Below are 10,925 nucleotides of genomic sequence, written 5' to 3'. Positions count from 1 at the left end.
TATCTTGGTATCATGAAAGGTGTCCAGTATCTACATGAAATCAAAGATAGTGTTGTTGCTAGTTTCTAGTGGGCTACAAAAGGGGTATGTGTAGTTGTGTATGTTGTACTTGTACCTTGTGTTACTGAAATGTAATGTTGAGCTCTGTTCATGTGAAATCTTCAGAGACTGTTGGTAAGTGATAAGAACAGGGTAGTGGGCTAGTTGGAATTTTGTCCTCACTGAAGAACGTATATCACTCAACCTATGTAATGAACACATTATTGTCTGTGGGTATTTTAACGTTTGTTCCAAGTGGGACTTCTCAGATGTTAGGAAGGACTGAAATGCTGCTCTAGAAGGACTTTGCTATGTGTGTAGTGTACACTGCCTTGGTCTGAACATAACTGTTCAGCATAAGTGACTTAAATCAGGCCAGAATCCTAAGTGAAGTTACCTTTGTTCTTCCCCTTTTAATACTATAAGTGTCTTGTGTGAGTGGAACATGAGAGGTGTTCATTTTGATATCCATGATGTCACTCTGCATGCTGATGCTATTCACTGTGATGGTGGACATATTCCTACTGCGAGGAAGGTTCTGCATGCCTCTACTCTTACAGCACAACCCAGGCTTATGGAGCCCATCTATATGGTAGAAATACAAGTATGCAACAGAGTATTATATTTGAGATGCAACAGATAGTTATCATGGTTTCTCAGAAGAAAAAGCATAAACTTGATTATATACCTATGTTCTCTGTCCTTTAGATCAGCATTGCAAAGACTTTGTTTGAGGAGAGATTTTAGATTGGGAGGTGAATTATGCTGGCTTTTTTATGAATTACCAGTATCTTTGGGAAAGCTATGATTTGGGTTTTTTTCTCCTACTTCCTTTCTGTCACTGTAAACATTCAGGAGAACAAACAATGAGTATCCTAAATAACCAGAAAGAGCAGCAAGGGTTTGGTTTTTTTTTAAACATTAACTTCTGTCCCTTGAATAACTGGATTATCTTGGTAAATTAAATTCTTCCAAGAATGGGCCTAGAAAATATATTCTATGCTAAAACTATTTATTTATCACCAAGTACAGCTATTCAGTTTGTCTTAAATGTCTTAAGAATGATTAGAAAATTTAAAACTTGCTTTAAAAGTTAATTCCACACTATAGCGCTGGGTGGTGGGCAGGAAATCTACCAGCTCAGTTGCTTAAAAAATTTCTTAGCCATGAGGGCTGAAAAAGATGATTGCAAATAAGGACAAAACAGCAAAATGGAGAATTTTTTCACCTTGATGACTTGAGATCTATTGTGACAAAGCAGGGGAGTTTTGCAGCCTTAGTAGTATGTTTCTGAGCAAATGTGGGTTTTGAAGTACAATTTCATTCAGAGTGCTTGTCAGCCATGTTGTAAGTTCTAAGATAAGGTATGGTGAGATCCTGTTTGTATAAAATTTGCATCCTATATTAAATGCATTTATTACAAAGCACTAGAGGACTTGGCTTTCTTGTGCCCAAAGATTGCTTTATTGAACATATGTCCTTTTGTCTCACTTTATGCATGTAAACTGCAATCCAGTTCAGTCAGTATAAACAGTAATTGGAAACTTCAGAGTCATGTGAGGCAGAGAAGGCAGCAGGGCTTCTGAAAGATGTCTTGGAAGTGAGAGTGAAGCCACTTGTCACATGAGAGAAATTCTTCTTAAATGAGGAGCCATTGTGGGAATAACAGCAAGAGAGCTGTCTGGAGGGACTGTCTAATGCTGCCTGGCTGTGTTTTAGTAACTGGTGATCTCCTTCTTTTATGTAACTTGATAGAATACTTTTTTTACAGTGCCCAGAATAAGTGGGAAGTGCCCGGAATTGGTGGGATCTATAGTGTGATGAACAGGAAAAGGGGACATGTTTTTGAAGAATCCCAAATGGCAGGAAATCCAATGTTTATGGTCAAGGTGTACCTACCTGTAAATGACTCATTTGGTAAGACAACGCTTTTTTCATTACCCACATGCAATCAAAGAAAGACCTCTGCAGGATGAAAGGTGTAGAGGATTGGTTAAGAAGGAAAGGGCATCAGGACACTGGCTCTTTAAGGTTTGATATTTTGGCAGCACCTCAATCTCAGAATAACCTTGACATTTAGAGGAAGTTGGCTTGTAGCAAGGCAAGGTGGGTAATGTAGTAAGTAGTACAGCTGAATGCAAGGCGGAACAAGAACAGAGCATGCTTGGCAATCACTACCAATAGGCACGTAGCACGTAGTAACTGCTGACCAATCAGTGTGTGAGTAGTGGACACAGACCAATAAGCACTTTACGCGTAGACTGTAACGCGGTGTATAAAAGTTGGTGGCGGGTTCGTAATAAACTGAGCAAGATTCTAAACTCACATTGGGTGTGGTCTTGACTACGGCTGTTCTCCTCGCAACATATTGGTGCCCATGAACAGGGACGTGGCAGGATCCAGGGGAAGAAGGATCGCGTAGAACTTCTCAAATCTGCTAAAAACGGGGAGCAGACGGAGAAGGGGAGAGCAGAGCGAGTAGGCATCTGCTGCTGGGTAGCAGACAGCTGAAGCTCTGGGACCGAGTGCACCGGGGAGGAGCCTCGCACCAGTAAGACCGCGCAGATGGGTCGAGACGCGGCACTCACGCTTTTGGTTGATATTCTCTCTAAGAGAGAGGCGTGAGCAAGAAAAAGCCTTTTGAGCTTCCGGACTGGGGACTTAAACGGGGTTGTTTTAAAGACCCAAAAATTTATTTTGACGTGGAATGGCAGAAAGTTTTTGAAGTGTTAAAGGCGCATGTTGGCTCTAAAAAGCAGAGAGATAATTTCGAGCTGAGTGCAGGATCGTCAACAACTGTACTAACCTCCCACCTCTCTAAACTGGCTGCGCTTGCCTCTGCACCCCCCGACGGGAGGGCTGACAATCCCTTTGATCCGGGTCCGATAGACACCGACAAGAAGCCCGATTCACCCCCTCACTGTCTGTCAGACCTACGGGTGCAAGCCAGGAGGGAGGCACAGCAGCAGGGAGAAGTTGAAATATTGCAAGCTTTGATCTGTGCGCAGCATGGCAGTTTGCACTGGGAACCAATTAGTGACGAAGCGATAAAGGAGATTCCAAAAACTGTAAGAAGAGAACCAAGCCACCTGGCCGAGGGCCACTCCCCCACCCCTCCAGCTCCCGCGGAACGGTTCGCCGGGGGGGGGGGGCCTCTGCCCTGGGCTGAGGGAGGCCCGCCTGCTGCAGCAGAACTCAAACAGTTTTCAGCATTGCAGAAGGGACTGTTAACAGATACGATAAGAAATGGCTCGATTAAACAACGTTGGTAGCAGTTCAAGAGTCAAGACAGTTTAAATAATGCAATTTTACAACAGATGCGGCTTTTTGGTTTATCAAACACTTACAAAGATACCGGATGTTAGAAAGTTGAAACAGGCATGACCCGTATATGGTGTTTATAGATAGATTGAAGGATGTGCTTGACAAGCAAGTAAGACAACCGAGCAGTTACAGAAGCCTTAATTTTGTAATCGCTGACAAAAAATCCTAATGACGAATATGGAAAGATATGGTGTGGTCTGAAAACTCCTACAACAACAGCTGGGATCATTTACCTATCAAGCACAGCTCATAGCTGCCCTGACTGTCATCTGGGACAGAAATACGTTCTGTCAGAGACGCGGCAAAGAGAGACATTTTAAAAGAGACTGCCACACACAACGCCAGGAGAGAGGGCCTAAAATCTGCCCTTGGTGTGGAAAGGGCAAACATTTTACCAGTTGGTGTAAATCAAAATGGGATAAGAACGGGACAGTATTGTCAGAAAACCAGGAGCAAAGCATGGTTCAGAGGCACGTACCAACACAGACACCTCTGCAGTGAGCAGCAGCTCTCACCTCAGAGCAAGAACCAGAGGCAGCACCGAGATGGATGTGATCGCCACCATCGCAGTAGTGCTGCAATCGTCTGCACTTCACACAATACCACGGAATGTAAAAGGACCATTGGAGGGTGGCTTTACTAACTTGTAATTAGAGTGATTGTCAATAACTCGATTGGGAATCTTTGTTTTACCTGGGGTCATAGATGCAGGCTGTACTGGAATAATTCAAGCAAGGGTATGGATGCTGTCTCTACTAGTGTTATGAACACCATTTCCACTAGTATTAATACCAACAGATAGCCGGATAGTGTATTTAATTTTGTTCAAAGCAGCTGTGTTCCAAGCTGACTCTGTAGAGCATGGCTCACAAGGATTTGAGTCCATAAGAATCCCTGAAATAAAAAAAAAAGGAAAGCCAGAATGACATACATGGGCATACAGTCCCATTTAATAGTCCTTGGAACGCACCTGTGTTTGTGATAAAAAAAGAAATCTGGTAAATGGCATTTATTACATGACTTTTGTAGACAAACTACAAGAGGCCTTAAATACGCAGGCAGACAATATCGCCGCTAGATAAGTGTTGCTTAAACAATTAGCCTTAAAGAATGCAAAGATGGACTTACTGCACTGTTAATTGCATGATCACCTGTTACAAAGATTGTTTATTTTACCAGAATTGACTGATGCTGACTTTACGAGAGCGATGCAAGTAATAGTTTGGATGCCTATGCCTCCTGACTTTATATCAAAGGGCACTAGAATCACTCATCTGATTTGTTTTTCAGCAGTTGCACCCCATGAAGAGACAGAGGCTGTGGTTCAACTGACCAGTCCGTGATTCTATCAACACAGAAACTACAAAAGACTACCATAAGTGAAATATTTGTTAGACAATCGATATAAGAAAAATTGTGGATCCGATAGTGATGGCCAACGTTGTATGAATGTATTCAGTTATCTTTGAAATGAGTGGTCGTGTGTGTGTGTGTTTGAAGCGCTTCAAACGTTTGTAAGACTTAGAAATTGGTTTTGATTAATCTTGAAAATATATCTCTGGGACCTTTCAATCTCAAATGTCCACTAAGCCGGCAAACAGGTAGATTTACCTGGGGATCTTTGGAATGAAAGGCTTCAGAAGGAAAAGTTTTAAAATGCCTAGCAAAACATGCAGTTGTAAGTGTGTGAGTGCCCCCCCCCCCTCCTCCCTTTCTAAGTTTTTTTTTTTCTTTCAGCCTTGTAGAAGTCCAGAGGAGTTAACGGTGTTATCTCTCTAGGGGAATGTTGTGAGAACACTGTGCATTCCAGTCTCACTGGAACTAGCCAGCGGCTGCTGGGTCCTAGTGCAGACAACCTTTAGGGATAATTGAGGCAATTATAGAGGAAAACTCAAAAGATTCATTACAAATTATTGAGTGGATATTTTGACAATTGATTAGCTCGTGTTGGGCTTCTCGACGTCTTTTAGATGAGCCATTGCGACTGATCATCGTGTCTTTACACTTGTCTGTATGTGCTATCATTGCATATTGGCAAAAAAAAAAAAACAAAACAAAAAAAAAACAAACAAAAAAGGGGGAAATTCCCTCTAGATATTGGAGTGGGTATTTCTGTCCAGTTAACCAAGGACAAGTATTCAACTGCAACTTGTGGCTGCCGGAGAAGTAATCAGAAAGGGACGATCATGAACATTGGCATTAAGTGGAAGTGAGCCCGACAGCATCCACATTCCAATGACAGTGGCCGACTGGGAATGGTGCATGCGACATTCTATACCTTTACAACTTGCGTTGCTGGGGTATAGTGGACATGTATCTACAGAAATGCCAGTAGAAAAGATTGGACACCTTCTAAGGAATTATCAATGGATCTCTATTCCTCGCTCCAAGGAAAAACCCATACAAGGGGCCTTGACGGTCTTTACTGATGCCGGTAAACGATCTCGCCGAGCGGCAGTTACTTGGGAACATAATGGACATTGGTCTCACCAGATACTCAACGCGGAACCAGGCGACACCTTGCAGACATTAGAACTAACTGCTGTTTGTTGGGCTATGAAACGGTGGTTACATCATCCAGTAAACGTGGTCACGGACTCATTGTATGTGGCTGGTGTTGTCCAATGAATAGAGGACACTTTCTTATGAGATATTTCTAATAGACGATTGTTTGATCTGTTTCAGCAGTTACGACAAGCACTGATATTACGAACTGCTCCATATTGTGTCATTCATATAAGAAGCCATAAGTGGCAACATGGTTTGGGCCTGGGGAATGATCGGGCAGATCAGTTGGTAACGATTGGTCAGCCAAGGGCTCCTCTTAATCAGTTTGAGTTAGCTAGAATGGCACATGAACAGTTTCATCAAAATGCACGAGGCTTGCAATGACAGTTTAAACTTTCAATCACTGATGCTCAGGGAATAGTTAGAAGCTGTCCGCAATGCAGTCATCATGGTCCGGGATGAGGGATTGGGGTCAACCCCTGTGGGTTAAAAGCATTAGGATTATGGCAGATGGATGTTACTCATGTACCAGAGTTCGGAAGGTTAAAATATGTGCATGTGTCTATAGATACTTATTCTAGAATGGTGTGGGCAACTGCTCAGCCTGGCGAAAAGGCTCTTCATGTTTGCCGACATTTGACATCTTGTTTTGCTATAATGGGTGTCCCTGAAACTATTAAAACAGATAATGGACCAGCGTATGTCAGCAAAGTAGTAGAGCAGTTTTTGAACACGTGGGGAGTTCAGCACAAGACAGGGATCCCAAATAATCCCACAGGGCAAGGTATTATTGAACGGGCACATCGTACCCTGAAAGATTATCTGAATAAATTTAAAGACATTCTAGACCCCAAGGAGCGTTTAAACAAAACCTTGTTTGTTTTAAATCATTTATGCTTGTTTGGGGAGAGTAAGGAGCCACCAGTAATTATACATTATACTCAGGCACAAGCAGGACAAACTTTGTCAACTATGCCAGTCTATTACAGAAATCCCAAGTCAGGAATCTGGGAGGGACCAAGTGATGTATTATTTAACGGACGAGGATATATGTGTGTTCTTACTCCGACAGGACCCTTGTGGGTGCCCAGTAAATGGACCCGCGTTAGTACAGTGGAAAGGACTAACTCTGTTATGAATCAGGAAGAGAATGAGAACAATGAGCATGATTAGAGGAGTTTAGATGCTAACAGTAATCTATGGTATTGCTGCATAGATTCCATTGCAACCAAAGACTAACGTCTGGGTGATATCTGACCAGACGAGAAGCTATTTGAAAAAAAAATTTTGAATTAGTAATAAACTGGGACTGGATAAATGGCTTAGAAACCTGGAACTCTTTTGAATGGCTTTCGGAGACGGTTAAAGGAATGATACTGGTTGTAATAATTGTTAATTGTACCTTGCTTGTTACATAGTTGATAAGGAGCAGCAGGAAAGTGGTTAAATCAAGTGTTGATAGTGCAAAAAACAAAAAGGGGGAATTGTAGAGGATTGGTTAAGAAGGAAAGGGCATCAGGACGCTGGCTCTTTAAGGTTTGATATTTTGGCAGTGCCTCAATCTCAGAATAACCTTGACATTTAGAGGAAGTTGGCTTGTAGCAAGGCAAGGTGGGTAATGTAGTAAGTAGTACAGCTGAACGCAAGGCGGAACAAGAACAGAGCATGCTTGGCAATCACTACCAATAGGCACGTAGCACGTAGTAACTGCTGAACAATCAGTGTGTGAGTAGTGGACACAGACCAATAAGCACTTTACGCGTAGACTGTAACGCGGTGTATAAAAGTTGGTGGCGGGTTCGTAATAAACTGAGCAAGATTCTAAACTCACATTGGGTGTGGTCTTGACTATGGCTGTTCTCCTTGCAACAGAAAGGGACTTAAAAATTCCCATTTTATTAGCTCCAAGCTTCTTCCTGTTGTCTCTTTGCATCTTCAGTTCAGAACAAATAGTTTACTCCTTTTTCTGGCAGCCTATTCCATTGGCCTTTCATACCAGCAGGACATGGCAAAAAGATGTGTGGCAGCATATTAAGGCTTTCACTGCACACCAGATTTGGTTTCCATCATTTTAAATCAAGATCTTCCTTTGAAGCAAGCCTGGAAGAAAGAATTAGTCTTCAGCAGGCTAGAAAATTTGGTCTTGTTTTGAATCTTTAAAAGAAGGAGAGAATGCCAGCCTGAGTAGCTTAAATGGCATTAAACCCTATTGCCAATCTTAAGGGTCAGATTATTCTGTGATTATTTTAAAGGTAGTCTTCTTATGCTGCCCCTGAAACTTCAACTTTTCAGTGTGGTACTGATACCAAAAATGCCAGCAAATAAAAACTCTCTAAGACTTGTTTTGGAGCCTTTTCTCAAGATATTGCATTCTGGTACTTCAGTCACGTCACTGCTGCAGTTGGTAACATGCAGGGTCATTAATCCAGCAGCGACTCGTGTCTCGCAAGTCCTCTCCCTACGTCCCAATCTAAGAAATCATGATCTAATGGGGTTAGCATGATGCCCAAAACAGTCCTGTTACTTCCTGGCCTCCAAAATGTTGCATCCTGCAGTATGCCACTCCCTCTTTGTCTGCACCAGTTTTCACTATCTAAATAATAGCTCATGTTAGCCTATTTTAGCACTTTGATGACATCCAATTTTTGAAGAGCTGTAAAATTTAATGGAATAATTGTGATAGCGCTCCCGGGGCTGTCCCACGCCTCTCATCAAAATATTTTGATAAGTCTGGAAGCCCAAGTGCTGGTGCTTTCATTAAAGCCAGTTTCAAATATTTGTAGGCTGCCCTGCTGTTATCAGTCCAATCCAGGTATTCAGGGGTAGATATATTCAATACCTCATGCAAAGGTTTTACTAACAGTCCACATTTTGAAATCCAGAGCCAACACCATCCCACCATCCCGAGAAAAGTTCTTAACTCACAAACTGTCTGGGGTAGTAGTTGGCAAATAGTTTCTTTTCTTTCCATTCCCAGTTGTCGCTGTCGTTGTTGTATCTGAAATCCAAGTCTCAGTTCTTTGCACCACCTGAGCCTTCTCTCTGGAAATTCTGTATCCACTCAGTCCCAGAAAGTTTCAAAGATTTATAGTCAGTCACAAACAACCTCGTGAGGTTCAACAAGGCCAAGTGCAAGGTCCTACACCTGGGTCGGGGCAATCCTCGATTTCAGTACAGGATGGGGGATGACGTGATTGAGAGCAGCCCTGTAGAGAAGGACTTGGGGGTGCTGGTTGATGAGAAGCTTGACATGAGCTGGCAATGTGTGCTCGCAGCCCAGAAGGCCAACCGTATCCTGGGCTGCATCAGAAGAAGTGTAGCCAGCAGGTCAAGGGAAGCGATTCTGCCCCTCTATCCCACTCTTGTGAGACCTCATCTGGAGTATTGTGTCCAGTTCTGGAATCCTCAACATAAGAAGGATATGGAACTGCTGGAGTGGGTCCAGAGGAGGGCCACAAAGATAATCAGAGGGCTGGAGCACCTCCCATATGAGGACAGGCTGAGAGAGTTGGGCTTGTTCAGCCTGGAGAAGGCTCCGAGGAGATCTTATAGAGACCTTCCAGTATCTGAAAGGAGCCTACAAGAAAGCTGGAGAGCGACTCTTTACAAAGGCTTGTAGTGATAGGACGAGGGGGAACGGGTATAAACTGGAGGGGACAGATTTAGGCTAGACATAAGGAAGAATTTCTTCACCATGAGAGTGGTGAGGTGCTGGCACAGCTTGCCCAGGGAAGTTGTGGATGCCCCATCCCTGGAGGTCTTCAAGGCCCGGTTGGATGGGGCCTTGGACAGCCTGATCCAGTGGGATGTCCCTACCCATGGCAGGGGGGTTGGAACTGGCTCATCTTTAAGGTCCCTTCCAGCCCAAACTGTTCTATGATTCTCTAGCAGTTGTAGCAATGAGGATATCATCCATGTACTGTAATATTGTACCCTATCATTTTCTTTTCCCATATTTCTAGTTCTTTGGCTAACTGATTCCCAAAAATTGTTGAACTGTTTTTAAATCCTTGGGGTAGAACAGTCTGCATATACTGAGTTTTTCTGCCAGTTTCAGGATTTTTCCATTCAAAAGCAAAGAGTTCTTGACTTCCCTTTTCAAGGGGAATGCAGAAAAAGGCATCCTATAAGTCTAGCACTTTAAACCGACTCTGTGTTTCAGTTAAAACTGTTAAAAGAGTATATGGATTCGCAGTCACTGGATGTATATCCTGAACAATTTGATTCACTGCTCTAAGATCCTGTACTAAATGGTAACCCTTACCACTTGCCTTTTAACTGGTAAAAGCAGGATATTATATTTTTACTCACATTCCACTAACAACTAATATTTCAAGAATTTCTGAATTAATTAAACCCAGGCTTTGCTTCCAGTTTTAAAGGGTGTTGTTTGATTCTTACCGGAACTGATCCTGGTTTCAAATCACCTCTTACAGGTTCTGCTCACTTGGACCTCCCAGGTATCTCTCCAGCCCACACTGTTGGGACCACAGCATCTCCAGCCTCTCGAGGGATTATTTTCCCTAAATGTTGACATCCTGTAATAATAAGGCATCATTTCGATATATTTATATTCTGGTATATAAACTTCAACTTCCCCTTCTCCAAATTGTATCTGAGCTTCTAATTTTTCAAGCAAGTCCTTTCCGAACAACGGCTTTGGGGAGCCTGGCAAATACAAAAACCGGTGAGTTACCCACTGTTTTCCTAATTTAAATGTCAAAGATTTAAAAAATGGTTGGCTTTCCCTGGCTCCCATTGCACCAATAATGCTTATATTTTATTATATTTATATTTTATTATATATTTTATATATTATTAATATAATTTCAAAGTATTCAATACAGAATACACAGCCCTGGTGTCCGCCAGAAATTCAATATCCTCTTCCCCCAGTTTGATTTTAACCAGAGGTTCTGTGGAAAACTCCTCTGTTCTCCTTTAATCCTGTTCTACAGAGAACAGGGGATTCAGAAGGGTACCTTAATTCAACAGAGGGCATTCCTGCTTCCAACGCCCCTCCTGTTTTCATTAAGCACACTGATTTTCTCCTG

This window comes from Phaenicophaeus curvirostris (genome assembly GCF_032191515.1).
Source record: "Phaenicophaeus curvirostris isolate KB17595 chromosome W unlocalized genomic scaffold, BPBGC_Pcur_1.0 scaffold_35, whole genome shotgun sequence".
In the NCBI taxonomy this organism is placed as follows: Eukaryota; Metazoa; Chordata; class Aves; order Cuculiformes; family Cuculidae; genus Phaenicophaeus; species Phaenicophaeus curvirostris.
The sequence above is the reverse complement of the archived record's forward strand: the minus strand, read 5'-3'. Positions refer to the sequence as shown.